This window comes from Cherax quadricarinatus, chromosome 28 (assembly GCF_038502225.1).
Source record: "Cherax quadricarinatus isolate ZL_2023a chromosome 28, ASM3850222v1, whole genome shotgun sequence".
NCBI classification, from domain to species: domain Eukaryota; kingdom Metazoa; phylum Arthropoda; class Malacostraca; order Decapoda; family Parastacidae; genus Cherax; species Cherax quadricarinatus.
The window spans coordinates 34,464,017-34,488,927 of NC_091319.1; the positions used below are offsets into that span (position 1 = coordinate 34,464,017).

The following is a 24,911-nucleotide window of genomic DNA, read 5'->3' on the forward strand; positions in this document are numbered from 1 at the left end:
ATATATATATATATATATATATATATATATATATATATATATATATATTATATTTGCATGTGTATTCTAAGTGGACTTTATTTGAAGACAGAATGCATTAACAAAAATACAATAGGAAGTAGAACATAAATAACATCTCAAATACTTCATGCCCCTCCCTGGCGGTGGGTCACGTGCCCAGAATGCAGCAGGCATTTTTCCTCTGGATCCCAGCACTGAGTCTCTGAAAAAGGAAACTGGCTGCTTTGTGATCCTTGGTTTCTGTGATCAGTTTTTCACCCAGCTCTCTGAGGAACATTAGAGAACACTTTCCCCATGCTCCAAGGGTCTCCGACCCTACTGTGATGAAGCTGTAGCAAGGAGGCAGACCTTCATACTTGTGGTTCTTCTGGATCTTCCTGTAACTGGCTGCTCCACCGTCTTCAGCTTCAGAGTATGGCAAGTAGGTATCCGCCAACATGGCAGCGCAGGTGTAGTCCCAGGCAATCTGCTTACCATCCTTCCAGGGTAGTAAAATGACTCCATTTGAACGCTTTTGACGTCGTCAGACCTCAGTAATCAGGGTTCCCGTTCAGCTGGACAACGGGCTGTGGCGAGACTTCTCTTTATGATGTCGTTGACCTTCTCATGTCTAACATACTTCCCTAACAATGTATGACAGACGAGACCATGTAGTCCGAACTGATCAGCAGACGCCCTGCCGCAAATATGCCTATGTTCGGTGAGTATGCGGGCGGCTAGACGAAGAGCAACAACAGTCAGAATGACCTGTGGGTCGAGTTGAATGCCCAGGGAGGAATTGGGAACAGCTAAAAGAAAATCTGAATAATCTTCTTTGCTTGACACTGGATTTCTACCAGTGTTGCCAACTCTATATCTGTTTTCTTCTCTTGCTGTTGGCTCTTCACCTTTGCCGATCCTGTTGCTAGTTCTACACCTGTTTACCATTAGGGTCACTTGGTGCTGAACGAACAGAGGCTGTGAAACAGGAGCCGTTTCTGTAGAGTGTAGTCAGTGCTGAGGTCCCGCCTCCTCGCACCTCGCCTGTGTCTCTGTCCAAGAAGAAAGAATGAAAATTTTCTGTATTCTGAAATTAACATAGTTAAAACCGTCATCTGAAAAAAATTCTTTATATATATATATATATATATATATATATATATATATATATATATATATATATATATATATATATATATATATATATATATATATATATATATATATATATATATATATATATATATATATATATATATATATATATATATATATATATATATATATATATATATATATATTTTATCACACTGGCCGATTCCCACCAAGGCAGGGTGGCCCGAAAAAGAAAAACTTTCACCATCGTTCACTCCATCACTGTCTTGCCAGAAGGGTGCTTTACACTACAGTTTTTAAACTGCAACATTAACACCCCTCCTTCAGAGTGCAGGCACTGTACTTCCCATCTCCAGGACTCAAGTCCGGCCTGCCGGTTTCCCTGAACCCCTTCATAAATGTTACTTTGCTCACACTCCAACAGCACGTCAAGTATTAAAAACCATTTGTCTCCATTCACTCCTATCAAACACGCTCACGCATGCCTGCTGGAAGTCCAAGCCCCTCGCACACAAAACCTCCTTTACCCCCTCCCTCCAACCCTTCCTAGGCCGACCCCTACCCCGCCTTCCTTCCGCTACAGACTGATACACTCTTGAAGTCATTCTGTTTCGCTCCATTCTCTCTACATGTCCGAACCACCTCAACAACCCTTCCTCAGCCCTCTGGACAACAGTTTTGGTAATCCCGCACCTCCTCCTAACTTCCAAACTACGAATTCTCTGCATTATATTCACACCACACATTGCCCTCAGACATGACATCTCCACTGCCTCCAGCCTTCTCCTCGCTGCAACATTCATCACCCACGCTTCACACCCATATAAGAGCGTTGGTAAAGCTATACTCTCATACATTCCCCTCTTTGCCTCCAAGGACAAAGTTCTTTGTCTCCACAGACTCCTAAGTGCACCACTCACTCTTTTTCCCTCATCAATTCTATGATTCACCTCATCTTTCATAGATCCATCCGCTGACACGTCCACTCCCAAATATCTGAATACGTTCACCTCCTCCATACTCTCTCCCTCCAATCTGATATTAAATCTTTCATCACCTAATCTTTTTGTTATCCTCATAACCTTACTCTTTCCTGTATTCACCTTTAATTTTCTTCTTTTGCACACCCTACCAAATTCATCCACCAATCTCTGCAGCTTCTCTTCAGAATCTCCCAAGAGCACAGTGTCATCAGCAAAGAGCAGCTGTGACAACTCCCACTTTGTGTGTGATTCTTTATCTTTTAACTCCACGCCTCTTGTCAAGACCCTCGCATTTACTTCTCTTACAACCCCATCTATAAATATATTAAACAACCACGGTGACATCACACATCCTTGTCTAAGGCCTACTTTTACTGGGAAAAAATTTCCCTCTTTCCTACATACTCTAACTTGAGCCTCACTATCCTCGTAAAAACTCTTCACTGCTTTCAGTAACCTACCTCCCACACCATACACCTGCAACATCTGCCACATTGCCCCCCTATCCACCCTGTCATACGCCTTTTCCAAATCCATAAATGCCACAAAGACCTCTTTAGCCTTATCTAAATACTGTTCACTTATATGTTTCATTGTAAACACCTGGTCCACACACCCCCTACCTTTCCTAAAGCCTCCTTGTTCATCTGCTATCCTATTCTCCGTCTTACTCTTAATTCTTTCAATTATAACTCTACCATACACTTTACCAGGTACACTCAACAGACTTATCCCCCTATAATTTTTGCACTCTCTTTTATCCCCTTTGCCTTTATACAAAGGAACTATGCATGCTCTCTGCCAATCCCTAGGTACCTTACCCTCTTCCATACATTTATTAAATAATTGCACCAACCACTCCAAAACTATATCCCCACCTGCTTTTAACATTTCTATCTTTATCCCATCAATCCCGGCTGCCTTACCCCCTTTCATTTTACCCACTCACTCACGAACTTCCCCCACACTCACAACTGGCTCTTCCTCACTCCTACAAGATGTTATTCCTCCTTGCCCTATACACGAAATCACAGCTTCCCTATCTTCATCAACATTTAACAATTCCTCAAAATATTCCCTCCATCTTCCCAATACCTCTAACTCTCCATTTAATAACTCTCCTCTCCTATTTTTAACTGACAAATCCATTTGTTCTCTAGGCTTTCTTAACTTGTTAATCTCACTCCAAAACTTTTTCTTATTTTCAACAAAATTTGTTGATAACATCTCACCCACTCTCTCATTTGCTCTCTTTTTACATTGCTTCACCACTCTCTTAACCTCTCTCTTTTTCTCCATGTACTCTTCCCTCCTTGCATCACTTCTACTTTGTAAAAACTTCTCATATGCTAACTTTTTCTCCCTTACTACTCTCTTTACATCATCATTCCACCAATCGCTCCTCTTCCCTCCTGCACCCACTTTCCTGTAACCACAAACTTCTGCTGAACACTCTAACACTACATTTTTAAACCTACCCCATACCTCTTCGACCCCATTGCCTATGCTCTCATTAGCCCATCTATCCTCCAATAGCTGTTTATATCTTACCCTAACTGCCTCCTCTTTTAGTTTATAAACCTTCACCTCTCTCTTCCCTGATGCTTCTATTCTCCTTGTATCCCATCTACCTTTTACTCTCAGTGTAGCTACAACTAGAAAGTGATCTGATATATCTGTGGCCCCTCTATAAACATGTACATCCTGAAGTCTACTCAACAGTCTTTTATCTACCAATACATAATCCAACAAACTACTGTCATTTCGCCCTACATCATATCTTGTATACTTATTTATCCTCTTTTTCTTAAAATATGTATTACCTATAACTAAACCCCTTTCTATACAAAGTTCAGTCAAAGGGCTCCCATTATCATTTACACCTGGCACCCCAAACTTACCTACCACACCCTCTCTAAAAGTTTCTCCTACTTTAGCATTCAGGTCCCCTACCACAATTACTCACTCACTTGGTTCAAAGGCTCCTATACATTCACTTAACATCTTCCAAAATCTCTCTCTCTCTCCTCTGCATTCCTCTCTTCTCCAGGTGCATACACGCTTATTATGACCCACTTCTCGCATCCAACCTTTACTTTAATCCACATAATTCTTGCATTTACACGTTCATATTCTCTTTTCTCTTTCCATAACTGATCATTTAACATTAACATATATATATATATATATATATATATATATATATATATATATATATATATATATATATATATATATATATATATATATATATATATATATATATATATATATATATATATCTAGTGAGAGAAGGATCAACAATTTACTTAAAAATTTCCTGTTTCTTTCTAATTCACATTTGATTCAAAGTAATTCGTAAATAATAATCAGAATTTGACGAAGAAGAAAAAGGAGAAGACGAAGATATAAAGTTGGATGTTATGTCAATATTTACGTGCTCCTTCAATATTTTTGAACGTTACTGAGAGTTAACTCAAAAATAAAACATTTACTTCTTTCAATTATTATTTCTAACCAACCATAACCTAAATGTTCACAGTGTTACTGGCTTACAGTGTTACTGGCTTACAGTGTTACTGACTTACAATGCTACTGGCTTACAGTGTTATTGGCTTACAGTGTTACTGGCTTACAATGTTACTGGCTTACAGTGTTACTGGCTCACAGTGTTAATGGCTTACAGTGTTACTGGCTTACAGTGTTACTGGCTTACAGTGTTACTGGCTTACAGTGTTACTGGCTTACAGTGTTACTGGCTTACAGTGTTACTGACTTACAGTGTTACTGGCTTACAGTGTTACTGGCTTACAGTGTTACTGACTTACAGTGTTACTGACTTACAGTGTTACTGACTTACAGTGTTACTGGCTTACAGTGTTACTGGCTTACAGTGTTACTGACTTACAGTGTTACTGGCTTACAGTGTTACTGGCTTACAGTGTTACTGGCTTACAGTGTTACTGGCTTACAGTGTTACTGGCTCAGAGTGTTACTGGCTTACAGTGTTACTGGCTTACAGTGTTACTGGCTTACAGTGTTACTGGCTTACAGTGTTACTGGCTTACAGTGTTACTGGCTTACAATGTTACTGACTTACAGTGTTACTGGCTTACAGTGTTACTGGCTTACAGTGTTACTGACTTACAGTGTTACTGGCTTACAGTGTTACTGACTTACAGTGTTACTAGCTTACAGTGTTACTGACTTACAGTGTTACTGGCTTACAGTGTTACTGACTTACAGTGTTACTGGCTTACAGTGTTACTGGCTCACAGTGTTACTGGCTTACAGTGTTACTGGCTCACAGTGTTACTGGCTCACAGTGTTACTGGCTCACAGTGTTACTGGCTTACAGTGTTACTGGCTCACAGTGTTACTGGCTTACAGTGTTACTGGCTTACAGTGTTACTGGCTCACAGTGTTTCTGGCTTACAGTGTTACTGACTTACAGTGTTACTGGCTTACAGTGTTACTGACTTACAGTGTTACTGGCTTACAGTGTTACTGGCTCACAATGTTACTGGCTTACAGTGTTACTGGCTCACAGTGTTACTGGCTCACAGTGTTACTGGCTCACAGTGTTACTGGCTTACAGTGTTACTGGCTCACAGTGTTACTGGCTTACAGTATTACTGGCTTACAGTGTTACTGGCTCACAGTGTTACTGGCTTACAGTGTTACTGACTTACAGTGTTACTGGCTTACAGTGTTACTGGCTTACAGTGTTACTGGCTTACAGTGTTACTGGCTTACAGTGTTACTGACTTACAGTGTTACTGGCTTACAGTGTTACTGGCTCACAGTGTTACTGGCTTACAGTGTTACTGGCTTACAGTGTAAGCCAGTGTTACTGGCTTACAGTGTTACTGGCTTACAGTGTTACTGACTTACAGTGTTACTGGCTTACAGTGTTACTGGCTCACAGTGTTACTGGCTTACAGTGTTACTGGCTTACAGTGTTACTGACTTGCAGTGTTACTGGCTTACAGTGTTACTGGCTTACAGTGTTACTGACTTACAGTGTTACTGGCTTACAGTGTTACTGACTTACAGTGTTACTGGCTTACAGTGTTACTGGCTTACAGTGTTACTGGCTTACAGTGTTACTGGCTTACAGTGTTACTGGCTTACAGTGTTACTGGCTTACAGTGTTACTGGCTTACAGTGTTACTGGCTTACAGTGTTACTGGCTTACAGTGTTACTGGCTCACAGTGTTACTGGCTTACAGTGTTACTGGCTTACAGTGTTACTGGCTCACAGTGTTACTGGCTTACAGTGTTACTGGCTTACAGTGTTACTGGCTTACAGTGTTACTGGCTTACAGTGTTAATGGCTCACAGTGTTACTGGCTTACAGTGTTACTGACTTACAGTGTTACTGGCTTACAGTGTTACTGGCTTACAGTGTTACTGGCTTACAGTGTTACTGGCTTACAGTGTTACTGGCTTACAGTGTTACTGGCTCACAGCGTTACTGGCTTACAGTGTTACTGACTTACAGTGTTACTGGCTTACAGTGTTACTGGCTTACAGTGTTACTGGCTTACAGTATTACTGGCTTACAGTGTTACTGGCTTACAGTGTTACTGGCTTACAATGTTACTGGCTCACAGTGTTACTGGCTCACAGTATTACTGGCTTACAGTGTTACTGTCTTACAGTGTTACTGGCTTACAGTGTTACTGGCTTACAGTGTTACTGGCTTACAGTGTTACTGGCTTACAGTGTTACTGGCTTACAGTGTTACTGGCTTACAGTGTTACTGGCTTACAGTGTTACTGACTTACAGTGTTACTGGCTCACAGTGTTACTGGCTTACAGTGTTACTGGCTTACAGTGTTACTGGCTTACAGTGTTACTGGCGTACAGTGTTACTGGCTTACAGTGTTACTGGCTTACAGTGTTACTGACTTACAGTGTTACTGGCTTACAGTGTTACTGGCTTACAGTGTTACTGGCTTACAGTGTTACTGGCTTACAGTGTTACTGGCTTACAGTGTTACTGGCTTACAGTGTTACTGGCTTACAGTGTTACTGGCTTACAGTGTTACTGGCTCACAGTGTTACTGGCTTACAGTGTTACTGGCTCACAGTGTTACTGGCTTACAGTGTTACTGGCTTACAGTGTTACTGACTTACAGTGTTACTGGCTTACAGTGTTACTGGCTTACAGTGTTACTGGCTCACAGTGTTACTGGCTTACAGTGTTACTGGCTTACAGTGTTACTGGCTTACAGTGTTACTGGCTTACAGTGTTAATGGCTCACAGTGTTACTGGCTTACAGTGTTACTGACTTACAGTGTTACTGGCTTACAGTGTTACTGGCTTACAGTGTTACTGGCTTACAGTGTTACTGGCTTACAGTGTTACTGGCTTACAGTGTTACTGGCTCACAGTGTTACTGGCTTACAGTGTTACTGACTTACAGTGTTACTGGCTTACAGTGTTACTGGCTTACAGTGTTACTGGCTTACAGTATTACTGGCTTACAGTGTTACTGGCTTACAGTGTTACTGGCTTACAGTGTTACTGGCTCACAGTGTTACTGGCTCACAGTATTACTGGCTTACAGTGTTACTGTCTTACAGTGTTACTGGCTTACAGTGTTACTGGCTTACAGTGTTACTGGCTTACAGTGTTACTGGCTTACAGTGTTACTGGCTTACAGTGTTACTGGCTTACAGTGTTACTGGCTTACAGTGTTACTGACTTACAGTGTTACTGGCTCACAGTGTTACTGGCTTACAGTGTTACTGGCTTACAGTGTTACTGGCTTACAGTGTTACTGGCGTACAGTGTTACTGGCTTACAGTGTTACTGGCTTACAGTGTTACTGACTTACAGTGTTACTGGCTTACAGTGTTACTGGCTTACAGTGTTACTGGCTTACAGTGTTACTGGCTTACAGTGTTACTGGCTTACAGTGTTACTGGCTTACAGTGTTACTGGCTCACAGTGTTACTGGCTTACAGTGTTACTGGCTCACAGTGTTACTGGCTTACAGTGTTACTGGCTTACAGTGTTACTGACTTACAGTGTTACTGGCTTACAGTGTTACTGGCTTACAGTGTTACTGGCTTACAGTGTTACAGGCTTAAAGTGTTACTGACTTACAGTGTTACTGGCTTACAGTGTTGCTGGCTCACAGTGTTACTGGCTTACAGTTTTACTGACTTACAGTGTTACTGGCTTACAGTGTTACTGGCTTACAGTGTTACTGACTTACAGTGTTACTGGCTTACAGTGTTACTGGCTTACAGTGTTAGTGGCTCACAGTGTTACTGGCTTACAGTGTTACTGGCTTACAGTGTTACTGGCTTACAGTGTTACTGGCTTACAGTGTTACTTGCTTACAGTGTTACTGGCTTACAGTGTTACTGGCTTACAGTGTTACTGGCTTACAGTGTTACTGACTTACAGTGTTACTGGCTCACAGTGTTACTGGCTTACAGTGTTACTGGCTTATAGTGTTACTGGCTTACAGTGTTACTGGCTTACTAAGAAAACTGGCTTACAGTGTTACTGGCTTACCAAGAAAACTGGCTTACAGTGTTACTGGCTTACCAAGAAAACTGGCTTACAGTGTTACTGGCTTACCAAGAAAACTCTGGCTTACAGTGTTACTGGCTTACCAAGAAAACTCTGGCTTACAGTGTTACTGGCTTACAGTGTTACTGGCTTACCAAGGAAACTGGCTTACAGTGTTACTGGCTTACCAAGAAAACTGGCTTACAGTGTTACTGGCTTACGAAGAAAACTCTGGCTTACAGTGTTACTGGCTTACCAAGAAAACTCTGGCTTACAGTGTTACTGGCTTACAGTGTTACTGGCTTTCCAAGAAAACTGGCTTACAGTGTTACTGGCTTACCAAGAAAACTGGCTTACAGTGTTACTGGCTTACCAAGAAAACTGGCTCACAGAGTTACTGGCTTACCAAGAAAACTGGCTTACAGTGTTACTGGCTTACCAAGAAAACTGGCTCACAGTGTTACTGGCTTACCAAGAAAACTGGCATACAGTGTTACTGGCTTACCAAGAAAACTGGCTCACAGTGTTAGTTGCTTACCAAGAAAACTGGCTCACAGTGTTGCTGGCTTACAAAGAAAACTCTGGCTTACAGTGTTACTGGCTTACCAAGAAAACTCTGGCTTACAGTGTTACTGGCTTACCAAGAAAACTCTGGCTTACAGTGGTACTGGCTTACCAAGAAAACTGCCTCACAGTGTTACTGGCTTACCAAGAAAACTGGCTCACAGTGTTACTGGCTTACCAAGAAAACTGGCTCACAGTGTTACTGGCTTACCAAGAAAACTGGCTTACAGTGTTACTGGCTTACCAAGAAAACTAGCTAACAGTGTTACTGGCTTACCAAGAAAACTGGCTCACAGTGTTACTGGCTTACCAAGAAAACTGGCGCACAGTGTTCCTGGCTTACCAAGAAAACTCTGGCTTACAGTGTTACTGGCTTACCAAGAAAACTGGCTCACAGCGTTACTGGCTTACCAAGAAAACTCTGGCTTACAGTGTTAATGGCTTACCAAGAAAACTCTGGCTTACAGTGTTGCTGGCTTACCAAGAAAACTCTGGCTTACATTGTTATTGGCTTACCAAGAAAACTGGCTCACAGTGTTACTGGCTTACCAAGAAAACTGGCTTACAGTGTTACTGGCTTTCCAAGAAAACTGGCTTACAGTGTTACTGGCTTACCAAGAAAACTGGCTCACAGTGTTACTGGCTTACCAAGAAAACTGGTTTACAGTGTTACTGGCTTACGAAGAAAACTGGCTCACAGTGTTACTGGCTTACCAAGAAAACTGGCTTACAGTGTTACTGGCTTACCAAGAAAACTGGCTCACAGTGTTACTGGCTTATCAAGAAAACTGGCTTACAGTGTTACTGGCTTACCAAGAAAACTGGCTTACAGTGTTACTGGCTTACCAAGAAAACTGGCTCACAATGTTACTGGCTTACCAAGAAAACTGGCTTAAAGTGTTACTGGTTTACCAAGAAAACTGGGTTACAGTGTTACTGGCTTACCAAGAAAACTGGCTTACAGTGTTACTGGCTTACCAAGAAAACTGGCTCACAGTGTTACTGGCTTACCAAGAAAACTGGCTTACAGTGTTACTGGCTTACCAAGAAAACTGGCTTTCAGTGTTACTGGGTTACCAAGAAAACTGGCTTACAGTGTTTCTGGCTTACCAAGAAAACTTGCTCACAGTGTTATTGGCTTACGAAGAAAACTCTGGCTTACAGTGTTACTGGCTTACCAAAAAAACTCTGGCTTACAGTATTACTGGCTTACCAAGAAAACTCTGGCTTAGTGTTACTGGCTTACCAAGGAAACTCTGGCTTACAGTGTTACTGGCTTACCAAGAAAACTGGCTTATAGTGTTACTGGCTTACCAAGAAAACTGGCTCATAGTGTTACTGGCTTATCAAAAAACTGGCTTACAGTGTTACTGGCTTACCAAGAAAACTCTGGCTTACAATGTTACTGGCTTACCAAGAAAACTGGCTTACAGTGTTCCTGGCTTACCAAGAAAACTCTGGCTTAGTGTTACTGGCTTTCCAAGAAAACTCTGGCTTAGTGTTACTGGCTTACCGAGGAAACTCTGGCTTACAGTGTTACTGGCTTACCAAGAAAACTCTGGCTTACAGTGTTACAGGCTTACCAAGAAAACTGGCTTACAGTGTTACTGGCTTACCAAGAAAACTCTGGCTTACAGTGTTACTGGCTTATCAAGAAAATGGCTTACAGTGTTACTGGCTTACCAAGAAAATAATGGCTTACACACAAAACATAATTAAAGGAATTAGCTAATTACAGAGACAATTTAACCACAGACACAACGTCAGGTACAGTACTTCCACACAGATACATCATCATGTACGGTACCTACCTTCTACACAGATACAGCATCAGGCACAGTACTTCCCTTCCACACAGATAAAGCATCAGGTACGGTACCTACCTTCTACACAGACACAGCATCAGGTACGGTACCTACCTTCTACACAGACACAGTATCAGGTACGGTACCTACCTTCTACACAGAGAGGAAGTTTGTGTCAGTGAATGTAGAGGAAATGACAATCCTGAGTCTGTCTCGGAGTGTTTCCTGTGCGGCAAATAAATTATAACAATCGTTATATTGAATTATAAATGCTTATTTTAAGAGAATATTCACAGTTGGGATTCATATACAAAAACAGGCAGTTTTTCTTATACACACAGATAGTGGAGTTTAGATTTACCTACTGTGGCATGTGTGGACACTGACCGAATGTGAGAGAGGGAAGAGGACTGGTCTAGTCGACTCCAGTAGAGAGGACTCGACATTAGGCTTCTACTCTCGTAGCTGCGTGAGTTCACCTGAGTGTTGAGAGTAGCAGATCTCCACCTGTGTGTCTGAACAAGTTACTTACTCGCATATTTATCTAAAAAGTTATATAATTAGTTAGATCGTCATTTTGTCACTAATTCAGTTAGGTAGGGCGAATGTTGGTAGGCTGGTTAACTGCATTGTAGATTGGTTAGCTGGTTGATTACCAGTTGGGTGGTTGCAATATTGTTTAAATAGTTGGTTGCTTCACTCAATGGTAGGTTGGATGGCTATTTGGTTGGCTGGGTAATTGGTTGGTTGGTGAATTTGTTGGTTGGAGGGATGGTTGGTATGCTAATTGGCTAGTTGACTGGGCTGGTTTCCTCATTTGTTGCTATTTAATTGGTTGGTTAATTGACTGTTGGTTTGTTGGTAAGCTGGTTGGATGGTTAGTTGGTTATTTGGTTGGTCGGTTAATTGGTGGTTTGTTGATTATTTAGTTGGTTTATTAATAGATCAGTTGGTTGGATAATTGGTTAGTGGACTAGTTGCTTAGCTGATTTGTCGGTTAGTTGGATGAACTGTTAGTTTTTGACTAGTAATTGGTTAATTGGTTGGTTAGTTGGTTGGCTGGTTAATTGTTGGGTTGGTTGGTAGTTTATTAAATCTTTAATGAGTTGTTTGAGGGATTTGTTGGTTGGATGACTCATTGGTTGGTTTATTGGCTGGATGGATGGTTGGACGAATTATTTAGTTAACTAATTGGCTGTTGTGTTGGTTGATTGGTTGGTCAGCTGCTTAGTTGGTTAGATAATTGGTTTGTTGCTTGTTTTCTTGGATGGTTATTTGGTTGGTTGGTTAGCTGGTTGGATGGCTTGTGGAATGGTTGATCAGTTGGTTGGGTAATTGGTTGGTTGGCCAGTTAGTTTATTGACTTGATGGTTGGATGGCTTGTTCGTTGGTTGTATGGTTGCTTAATTGACTGGTGTGTTGGTTCATTGGTTGGCTTGATGATTGGCTTGTTGCTTGGTTCCTTGGATGTTGATACGGTTGATTGGTTGGTTAACTGGTTGTTTGGATTCTTTATTGTTTGGTTGGTTGCTTACTTGGTTGGTAGGTTAGCCGGTTGGTTGCTTGGATGATTTACTGGTTAGTTTGTTGGTTGACTGGTTTGTTGGTTGATTAAATGGTTGGTAGGTTAACTGGTTGTTTGGTTTGGGGATTAGTTAATTAGTTGGTTGGTAATTGGTTGCTAGATGGTTGGATGGTTGTTGGTAGGATGGATGGTTGATTGGGTGGCTGGATAGCTTGTTGATTTGTTAGATGGATGGTTAATTATTTGGTTGGTCGACTGGTTGGTTGAATAATTCGTTGGTTAAGTGATTGCTTGGTTGATGCATTCATTGGCTGATTGGAGGGTTGGTTAGTTTGCTGCTTAGTTGGTTGTTTGCTTGGTTAGCAGATTGGTTAGGTTGGTTGTTTGGCTAGTTGATGCATTATTGATTGCTTAATTAGCTAATGAGTTGGTTGACTGGATGAATGGATGATTGTCTTGTTGGTTAGTTGCTTTGTTGGTTAATTGGTTGGTTGATTAGTTGGTTCATTGGTTAACTGGTAAGTTTGATAATTGATAGGCTGGTTGGATAATTGGTTAATTGGTTAATGGATTGGTTAGTTGGATGGTTAGCCTATTGGTTAGTTGGATGATTGGTTGGTTGCATGTTTGATTGGGTAACTGGATAGATGGTTGACTGATTAATTGGTTGGCTGGTTTGTTGGCTGGTTAGGTGAGTGGATAGTTGATTAGGAAGTTACTGAGCCAGTTAGATCTTTATAAATTAGATTTAGATTGCTTACTTAACGAGTAAATGAGTTAGTTAAGCAGATAATTTGTCGGACAACTATTTAATTTGTCAACCCAGTATGCTAGTAAAAAGTTAGTTATTTAGTAGACTAGTTTGTAAGCCAGTTAGACATTTAGTTAATTGGTTGGTTGGATGGTTATGCATTCTTTATTTGCTTTAGTTATTTATTTAATTAGATGGATAATTGTTAGATGCTGAGTCTATTTATTTAGTTAATTAGTCTAGGTAGTTAGTCCATTATTAAGTTTTTTAATTAGGGGTTTAGTTAGTTACCCAGTAATTTTAATTAATTTTAATTAACTTTAATTAATTGGTGGACGAGTTTGGTAAGGTATGTAAAAGAAGAAAATTGAAAGTGAATATAGGAAAGAGTAAGGTGATGAGGATAACAAAAAAATTAGGTAAAGAAAGACTGGATATCAGATTGGAGGGAGAGAGTATGGAGGAGGTGAAAGTATTCAGATATTTAGGAGTAGATGTGTCAGCAGATGTGTCTATGAAAGATGAGGTGAGCAATAGAACTGATGAGGGGAAAAGGGTGAGTGGTGCACTCAGGAATCTGTGGAGACAAAAAACTTTATCCATAGAAGCAAAGAGGGAAATATATGAGAATATAGTTATAGATGGGGTTGTAAGAGAAGTAAATGAGAGGGTCTTGGCAAGAGGCGTGGAGTTAACAGATAAAGAATCACAAACAAAGTGGGAGTTGTCACAGCTGCTCTTTGCTGATGACACTGTGCTCTTGGGAGATTCTGAAGAGAAGTTGCAGAGATTGGTGGATGAATTTGGTAGGGTGTGCAAAAGAAGAAAATTAAAGGTGAATAGAGGAAAGAGTAAGGTTATGAGGATAACAAAAAGATTAGGTGATGAAAGATTGAATATCAGATTGGAGGGAGAGAGTATGGAGGAGGTGAACGTATTCAGATATTTGGGAGTGGACGTGTCAGCGGATGGGTCTATGAAAGATGAGGTGAATCATAGAATTGATGAGGGGAAAAGAGTGAGTGGTGCACTTAGGAGTCTGTGGAGACAAAGAACTTTGTCCTTGGAGTCAAAGAGGGGAATGTATGAGAGTATAGTTTTACCAACGCTCTTATATGGGTGTGAAGCATGGGTGATGAATGTTGCAGCGAGGAGAAGGCTGGAGGCAGTGGAGATGTCATGTCTGAGGGCAATGTGTGGTGTGAATATAATGCAGAGAATTCGTAGTTTGGAAGTTAGGAGGAGGTGCGGGATTACCAAAACTGTTGTCCAGAGGGCTGAGGAAGGGTTGTTGAGGTGGTTCGGACATGTAGAGAGAATGGAGCGAAACAGAATGACTTCAAGAGTGTATCAGTCTGTAGTGGAAGGAAGGCGGGGTAGGGGTCGGCCTAGGAAAGGTTGGAGGGAGGGGGTAAAGGAGGTTTTGTGTGCGAGGGGCTTGGACTTCCAGCAGGCATGCGTGAGCGTGTTTGATAGGAGTGAATGGAGACAAATGGTTTTTAATACTTGACGTGCTGTTGGAGTGTGAGCAAAGTAACATTTATGAAGGGGTTCAGGGAAACCGGCAGGCCGGACTTGAGGCCTGCAATCTGAAGGAGGGGTGTTAATGTTGCAGTTTAAAAACTGTAGTGTAAAGCACCCTTCTGGCAAGACAGTGATGGAGTGAATGATGGTGAAAGTTTTTCTTTTTCGGGCCACCCTGCCTTGGTGGGAATCGGCCAGTGTGATAAAAAAAAATAGTTATACCAATGCTCTTTTATGGGTGTGACACATGAGTGGTGAATGTTGCAACAAGGAGAAGGCTGGAGGCAGTGGAGGTGTCATGTCTGAGGGCAATGTGTGGTGTTCGGTAATTAGTAGGAGGTGCAGGATTACTAAAACTATTATCCAGAAGGCTGAGGAGGGGTTGAGGTGGTTTGGACATGTAGAGAGAATGGAACAAAATATAAGGACTTCGATAGTGTATAAATCTGTACTGGAGAGAAGGCAAGGTAGAGGACGGCCTAGGAAAGGATGGAAGGAGGGGGCAAAGGAGGTTTTGTGTGCAAGAGGCTTGGACTTCCAGCAAGCATGGGTGAGCGTGTTAGATAGGAACAAATGGAGGAAAATGTTTTTCAGAACTTGACGTGCTGTTGGAGTGTAAGCAAAGTAACATTTATGAAGGGATTCAGGGAAACCGGCAGGTCCGACTTGAGTCCTGGAGATGGGAAGTAGAGTGCCTGCACTCTGATGGAGGGACGTTAATGTTGCACCTATTTTACACATTAATACTTCGAAATTTATAAAAATTTTACACTTTGCATCAACGAGGTGCTGAGAAAATATGAAATGATATTCCCCTTTTACAACTAAAATACCTATTACTAAACATCTTATTACCTCCGCCACGTCTTGTACTGAATAACCCATGTGGGTTTAGAGATTCAAATGAATTATATATTAAAATATAATTAGTCTTCCAGAGTTACAATACATAATTAAGCATGCAGAATGTTCTAATTAAATAAGAACATTGTAAGAGTGAATGTCGAGGTGTTGAACATTGTTGAGGTTGAAATACCATGTAAATAACGGAACTGATGCTGGGTAATGTAAATAACGGAACTGATGCTGGGTAATGTAAATAACGGAAATGATGCTGGGTAATGTAAATAACGGAACTGTTGCTGGGTAATGTAAATAATGGAACTGATGCTGGGTAATGTAAATAACGGAACTGATGCTGGGTAATGTAAATAACGGAACTGTTGCTGGGTAATGTAAATAACGGAACTGTTGCTGGGTAATGTAAATAACGGAACTGATGCTGGGTAATGTAAATAACGGAACTGTTGCTGGGTAATGTAAATAACGGAACTGTTGCTGGGTAATGTAAATAACGGAACTGATGCTGGGTAATGTAAATAACGGAACTGATGCTGGGTAATGTAAATAACGGAACTGTTGCTGGGTAATGAAAATAACCTAACTGATGCTGGGTAATGTAAATAACCTAACTGATGCTGGGTAATGTAAATAACCTAACTGATCCTGGGTAATGTAAATAACAGAACTGTTGCTGGGTAATGTAAATAACAGAACTGATGCTGGGTAATGTAAATAACGGAACTGATGCTGGGTAATGTAAATAACATAACTGATGCTGGGTAATGTAAATAACGGAACTGTTGCTGGGTAATGTAAATAACCTAACTGATGCTGGGTAATGTAAATAACCTAACTGATGCTGGGTAATGTAAATAACGGAACTGTTGCTGGGTAATGTAAATAACCTAACTGATGCTGGGTAATGTAAATAACCTAACTGATGCTGGGTAATGTAAATAACCTAACTGATGCTGGGTAATGTAAATAACGGAACTGTTGCTGGGTAATGTAAATAACCTAACTGATGCTGGGTAATGTAACTAACCTAACTGATGCTGGGTAATGTAAATAACCTAACTGATGCTGGGTAATGTAAATAACGGAACTGTTGCTTGGTAATGTAAATAACCTAACTGATGCTGGGTAATGTAAATAACCTAACTGATGCTGGGTAATGTAAATAACGGAACTGTTGCTGGGTAATGTAAATAACGGAACTGTTGCTGGGTAATGTAAATAACGGAACTGTTGCTGGGTAATGTAAATAATGGAACTGATGCTGGGTAAAGTAAATAACCTAACTGATGCTGGGTAATGTAAATAACCTAACTGATGCTGGGTAATGTAAATAACGGAACTGTTGCTGGGTAATGTAAATAACGGAACTGATGCTGGGTAATGTAAATAATGGAACTGATGCTGGGTAATGTAAATAACGGAACTGATGCTGGGTAATGTAAATAATGGAACTGATGCTGGGTAATGTAAATAATGGAACTGATGCTTGGTAATGTAAATAACGGAACTGTTGCTGGGTAATGTAAATAACGGAACTGATGCTGGGTAATGTAAATAATGGAACTGATGCTGGGTAATGTAAATAATGGAACTGATGCTGGGTAATGTAAATAATGGAACTGATGCTGGGTAATGTAAATAACAGAACTGATGCTGGGTAATGTAAATAATGGAACTGATGCTGGGTAATGTAAATAACCTAAATGATGCTGGGTAATGTAAATAACCTAACTGATGCTGGGTAATGTAAATAACGGAACTGTTGTTGGGTAATGTAAATAATGGAACTGATGCTGGGTAATGTAAATAACCTAACTGATGCTGGGTAATGTAAATAACGGAACTGATGCTGGGTAATGTAAATAACGGAACTGATGCTGGGTAATGTAAATAATGGAACTGACGCTGGGTAATGTAAATAACAGAACTGATGCTGGGTAATGTAAATAATGGAACTGATGCTGGGTAATGTAAATAACAAAACTGATGCTGGGTAATGTAAATAACAGAACTGATGCTGGGTAATGTAAATGGTGGAATTGATGCTGGGTAATGTAAATAATGGAACTGATGCTGGGTAATGTAAATAACAGAACTGATGCTGGGTAATGTAAATAATGGAACTGATGCTGGGTAATGTAAATAATGGAATTGATGCTGGGTAATGTAAATAATGGAACTGATGCTGGGTAATGTAAATAATGGAACTGATGCTGGGTAATGTAAATAATGGAACTGATGCTGGGTAATGTAAATAACAGAACTGATGCTGGGTAATGTAAATAATGGAACTGATGCTGGGTAATGTAAATAATGGAACTGATGCTGGGTAATGTAAATAATGGAACTGATGCTGGGTAAAATAAATAATGGAACTGATGCTGGGTAATGTAAATAATGGAACTGATGCTGGGTAATGTAAATAACGGAACTGATGCTGGGTAATGTAAATAATGGAACTGATGCTGGGTAATGTAAATAACGGAACTGATGCTAGGTAATGTAAATAATGGAACTGATGCTGGGTAATGTAAATAACCTAACTGATGCTGGGTAATGTAAATAACCTAACTGATCCTGGGTAATGTAAATAACGGAACTGTTGCTGGGTAATGTAAATAACCTAACTGATGCTGGGTAATGTAAATAACGGAACTGATGCTGGGTAATGTAAATAACCTAACTGATGCTGGGTAACGTAAATAACGGAACTGTTGCTGGGTAATGTAAATAACCTAACTGATGCTGGGTAATGTAAATAACCTAACTGATGCTGGGTAATGTAAATAACGGAACTGTTGCTGGGTAATGTAAATAACCTAACTGATGCTCGGTAATGTAAATAACCTAACTGATGCTGGGTAATGTAAATAACCTAACTGATGCTGGGTAATGTAAATAACGGAACTGTTGCTGGGTAATGTAAATAACCTAACTGATGCTGGGTAATGTAACTAACCTAACTGATGCTGGGTAATGTAAATAACCTAACTGATGCTGGGTAATGTAATTAACGGAACTGTTGCTTGGTAATGTAAATAACCTAACTGATGCTGCGTAATGTAAATAACCTAACTGATGCTGGGTAATGTAAATAACGGAACTGTTGCTGGGTAATGTAAATAAAGGAACTGTTGCTGGGTAATGTAAATAACGGAACTGTTGCTGGGTAATGTAAATAACGGAAGTGTTCCTGGGTAATGTAATTAATGGAACTGATGCTGGGTAATGTAAATAACCTAACTGATGCTGGGTAATGTAAATAACCTAACTGATGCTGGGTAATGTAAATAACGGAACTGTTGCTGGGTAATGTAAATAACGGAACTGATGCTGGGTAATGTAAATAATGGAACTGATGCTGGGTAATGTAAATAACGGAACTGATGCTGGGTAATGTAAATAATGGAACTGATGCTGGGTAATGTAAATAATGGAACTGATGCTGGGTAATGTAAATAACGGAACTGTTGCTGGGTAATGTAAATAACGGAACTGATGCTGGGTAATGTAAATAATGGAACTGATGCTGGGTAATGTAAATAATGGAACTGATGCTGGGTAATGTAAATAATGGAACTGATGCTGGGTAATGTAAATAACAGAACTGATGCTGGGTAATGTAAATAATGGAACTGATGCTGGGTAATGTAAATAACCTAAATGATGCTGGGTAATGTAAATAACCTAACTGATGCTGGGTAATGTAAATAACGGAGCTGTTGCTGGGTAATGTAAATAATGGAACTGATGCTGGGTAATGTAAATAACCTAACTGATGCTGGGTAATGTAAATAACGGAACTGATGCTGGGTAATGTAAATAACGGAACTGATGCTGGGTAATGTAAATAATGTAACTGATGCTGGGTAATGTAAATAACAGAACTGATGCTGGGTAATGTAAATAATGGAACTGATGCTGGGTAATGTAAATAACAAAACTGATGCTGGGTAATGTAAATAACAGAACTGATGCTGGGTAATGTAAATAATGGAATTGATGCTGGGTAATGTAAATAATGGAACTGATGCTGGGTAATGTAAATAAAAGAACTGATGCTGGGTAATGTAAATAATGGAACTGATGCTGGGTAATGTAAATAATGGAATTGATGCTGGGTAATGTAAATAATGGAACTGATGCTGGGTAATGTAAATAATGGAACTGATGCTGGGTAATGTAAATAATGGAACTGATGCTGGGTAATGTAAATAATGGAACTGATGCTGGGTAATGTAAATAATGGAACTGATGCTGGGTAATGTAAATAACGGAACTGATGCTGGGTAATGTAAATAATGGAACTGATGCTGGGTAATGTAAATAACGGAACTGATGCTAGGTAATGTAAATAATGGAACTGATGCTGGGTAATGTAAATAATGGAACTGATGCTGGGTAATGTAAATAATGGAACTGATGCTGGGTAATGTAAATAATGGAACTGATGCTGGGTAATGTAAATAATGGAACTGATGCTGGGTAATGTAAATAATGGAACTGATGCTGGGTAATGTAAATAATGGAACTGATGCTGGGTAATGTAAATAATGGAACTGATGCTGGGTAATGTAAATAATGGAACTGATGCTGGTAATGTAAATAATGGAACTGATGCTGGGTAATGTAAATAACAGAACTGATGCTGGGTAATGTAAATAATGGAACTGATGCTGGGTAATGTAAATAATGGAACTGATGCTGGGTAATGTAAATAACGGAACTGATGCTGGGTAATGTAAATAAAGGAATTGATGCTGGGTAATGTAAATAATGGAACTGATGCTGGGTAATGTAAATAATGGAACTGATGCTGGGTAATGTAAATAATGGAACTGATGCTAGGTAATGTAAATAATGGAACTGATGCTGGGTAATGTAAATAATGGAACTGATGCTGGGTAATGTAAATAACGGAACTGATGCTGGGTAATGTAAATAACGGAACTGATGCTGGGTAATGTAAATAACAGAACTGATGCTTGGTAATGTAAATAACAGAACTGATGCTGGGTAATGTAAATAACGGAACTGATGCTGGGTAATGTAAATAATGGAACTGATGCTGGGTAATGTAAATAATGGAACTGATGCTGGGTAATGTAAATAATGGAACTGATGCTGGGTAATGTAAATAATGGAACTGATGCTGGGTAATGTAAATAATGGAACTGATGCTGGGTAATGTAAATAATGGAACTGATGCTGGGTAATGTAAATAATGGAAGTGATGCTGGGTAATGTAAATAATGGAACTGATGCTGGGTAATGTAAATAATGGAACTGATGCTGGGTAATGTAAATAATGGAACTGATGCTAGGTAATGTAAATAATGGAACTGATGCTGGGTAATGTAAATAATGGAACTGATGCTGGGTAATGTAAATAATGGAACTGATGCTGGGTAATGTAAATAACAGAACTGATGCTGGGTAATGTAAATAATGGAACTGATGCTGGGTAATGTAAATAACAGAACTGATGCTAGGTAATGTAAATAACAGAACTGATGCTGGGTAATGTAAATAACGGAACTGATGCTGGGTAATGTAAATAATGGAACCGATGCTGGGTAATGTAAATAACCTAACTGATGCTGGGTAATGTAAATAATGGAACTGATGCTGGGTAATGTAAATAATGTAACCGATGCTGGGTAATGTAAATAATGGAACTGATGCTGGGTAATGTAAATAATGGAACCGATGCTGGGTAATGTAAATAACCTAACTGATGCTGGGTAATGTAAATAATGGAACTGACGCTGGGTAATGTAAATAATGGAACTGATGCTGGGTAATGTAAATAATGGAACTGATGCTGGGTAATGTAAATAATGGAACTGATGCTGAGTAATGTAAATAACAGAACTGATGCTGGGTAATGTAAATAATGGAACTGATGCTGGGTAACGTAAATAATGGAACTGATGCTGAGTAATGTAAATAACAGAACCGATGCTGGGTAATGTAAATAACAGAACTGATGCTGGGTAATGTAAATAATGGAACTGATGCTGGGTAATGTAAATAATGGAACTGATGCTGGGTAATGTAAATAATGGAACTGATGCTGGGTAATGTAAATAATGGAACTGATGCTGGGTAATGTAAATAATGGAACTGATGCTGGGTAATGTAAATAATGGAACTGATGCTGGGTAATGTAAATAACAGAACTGATGCTGGGTAATGTAAATAACCTAACTGATGCTGGGTAATGTAAATAACAGAACTGATGCTGGGTAATGTAAATAATGGAACTGATGCTGGGTAATGTAAATAATGGAACTGATGCTGGGTAATGTAAATAAAGGAACTGATGCTGAGTAATGTAAATAACAGAACTGATGCTAGGTAATGTAAATAATGGAACTGATGCTGGGTAATGTAAATAATGGAACTGATGCTGGGTAATGTAAATAATGGAACTGATGCTGGGTAATGTAAATAATGGAACTCATGCTGGGTAATGTAAATAATGGAACTGATGCTGGGTAATATAAATATTGGAAATGATGCTGGGTAATGTAAATAATGGAACTGATGCTGGGTAATGTAAATAATGGAACTGATGCTGGGTAATGTAAATAATGGAACTGATGCTGGGTAATGTAAATAATGGAACTGATGCTGGGTAATGTAAATAATGGAACTGATGCTGGGTAATGTAAATAATGGAACTGATGCTGGGTAATGTAAATAATGGAACTGATGCTGGGTAATGTAAATAATGGAACTGATGCTGGGTAATGTAAATAATGGAACTGATGCTGGGTAATGTAAATAACAGAACTGATGCTGGGTAATGTAAATAATGGAACTGATGCTGGGTAATGTAAATAATGGAACTGATGCTGGGTAATGTAAATAATGGAGCTGATGCTGGGTAATGTAAATAACAGAACTGATGCTGGGTAATGTAAATAATGGAACTGATGCTGGGTAATGTAAATATTGGAACTGATGCTGGGTAATGTAAATAATGGAACTGATGCTGGGTAATGTAAATAACAGAACTGATGCTGGGTAATGTAAATAATGGAACTGATGCTGGGTAATGTAAATAACCTAACTGATGCTGGGTAATGTAAATAATGGAGCTGATGCTGGGTAATGTAAATAATGGAGCTGATGCTGGGTAATGTAAATAATGGAACTGATGCTGGGTAATGTAAATAACGGAACTGATGCTGGGTAATGTAAATAATGGAACTGATGCTGGGTAATGTAAATAATGGAACTGATGCTGGGTAATGTAAATAATGGAACTGATGCTGGGTAATGTAAATAACCTAACTGATGCTGGGTAATGTAAATAATGGAACTGATGCTGGGTAATGTAAATAACCTAACTGATGCTGGGTAATGTAAATAACAGAACTGATGCTGGGTAATGTAAATAATGGAACTGATGCTGGGTAATGTAAATAATGGAACTGATGCTGGGTAATGTAAATAATGGAACTGACGCTGGGTAATGTAAATAATGGAACTGATGCTGGGTAATGTAAATAATGGAACTGATGCTGGGTAATGTAAATAACAGAACTGATGCTGGGTAATGTAAATAACCTAACTGATGCTGGGTAATGTAAATAATGGAGCTGATGCTGGGTAATGTAAATAATGGAACTGATGCTGGGTAATGTAAATAATGGAACTGATGCTGGGTAATGTAAATAATGGAACTGATGCTGGGTAATGTAAATAATGGAACTGATGCTGGGTAATGTAAATAATGGAACTGATGCTGGGTAATGTAAATAATGGAACTGATGCTGGGTAATGTAAATAACAGAACTGATGCTGGGTAATGTAAATAACCTAACTGATGCTGGGTAATGTAAATAATGGAACTGATGCTGGGTAATGTAAATAACCTAACTGATGCTGGGTAATGTAAATAACAGAACTGATGCTGGGTAATGTAAATAACCTAACTGATGCTGCGTAATGTAAATAATGGAACTGATGCTGGGTAATGTAAATAACCTAACTGATGCTGGGTAATGTAAATAACAGAACTGATGCAGGGTAATGTAAATAATGGAACTGATGCTGGGTAATGTAAATAATGGAACTGATGCTGGGTAATGTAAATAATGGAACTGATGCTGGGTAATGTAAATAATGGAACTGATGCTGGGTAATGTAAATAATGGAACTGATGCTGGGTAATGTAAATAACAGAACTGATGCTGGGTAATGTAAATAACCTAACTGATGCTGGGTAATGTAAATAATGGAGCTGATGCTGGGTAATGTAAATAATGGAACTGATGCTGGGTAATGTAAATAATGGAACTGATGCTGGGTAATGTAAATAATGGAACTGATGCTGGGTAATGTAAATAATGGAACTGATGCTGGGTAATGTAAATAATGGAACTGATGCTGGGTAATGTAAATAATGGAACTGATGCTGGGTAATGTAAATAACAGAACTGATGCTGGGTAATGTAAATAACCTAACTGATGCTGGGTAATGTAAATAATGGAGCTGATGCTGGGTAATGTAAATAATGGAACTGATGCTGGGTAATGTAAATAATGGAACTGATGCTGGGTAATGTAAATAATGGAACTGATGCTGGGTAATGTAAATAATGGAACTGATGCTGGGTAATGTAAATAATGGAACTGATGCTGGGTAATGTAAATAACCTAACTGAACCTGGGTAATGTAAATAATGGAACTGATGCTGGGTAATGTAAATAATGGAACTGATGCTGGGTAATGTAAATAATGGAACTGATGGTGGGTAATGTAAATAATGGAACTGATGCTGGGTAATGTAAATAACAGAACTGATGCTGGGTAATGTAAATAATGGAACTGATGCTGGGTAATGTAAATAATGGAACTGATGCTGGGTAATGTAAATAATGGAACTGATGCTGGGTAATGTAAATAATGGAACTGATGCTGGGTAATGTAAATAATGGAACTGATGCTGGGTAATGTAAATAATGGAACTGATGCTGGGTAATGTAAATAATGGAACTGATGCTGGGTAATGTAAATAACAGAACTGATGCTAGGTAATGTAAATAACAGAACTGATGCTGGGTAATGTAAATAACAGAACTGATGCTGGGTAATGTAAATAACGGAACTGATGCTGGGTAATGTAAATAATGGAACCGATGCTGGGTAATGTAAATAACCTAACTGATGGTGGGTAATGTAAATAATGGAACTGATGCTGGGTAATGTAAATAATGGAACCGATGCTGGGTAATG

The 24,911-nt window shown here is 39.4% G+C and overlaps 1 pseudogene; it reads right to left on the reverse strand.

The window, feature by feature from the left end:
- Nucleotides 1–558: 558 nt before the first annotated feature.
- The window catches only part of LOC138853350 (adipokinetic hormone/corazonin-related peptide receptor variant I-like), a 228,066-nt pseudogene continuing 203,713 nt past the window's right edge, over nt 559–24,911 (reverse strand).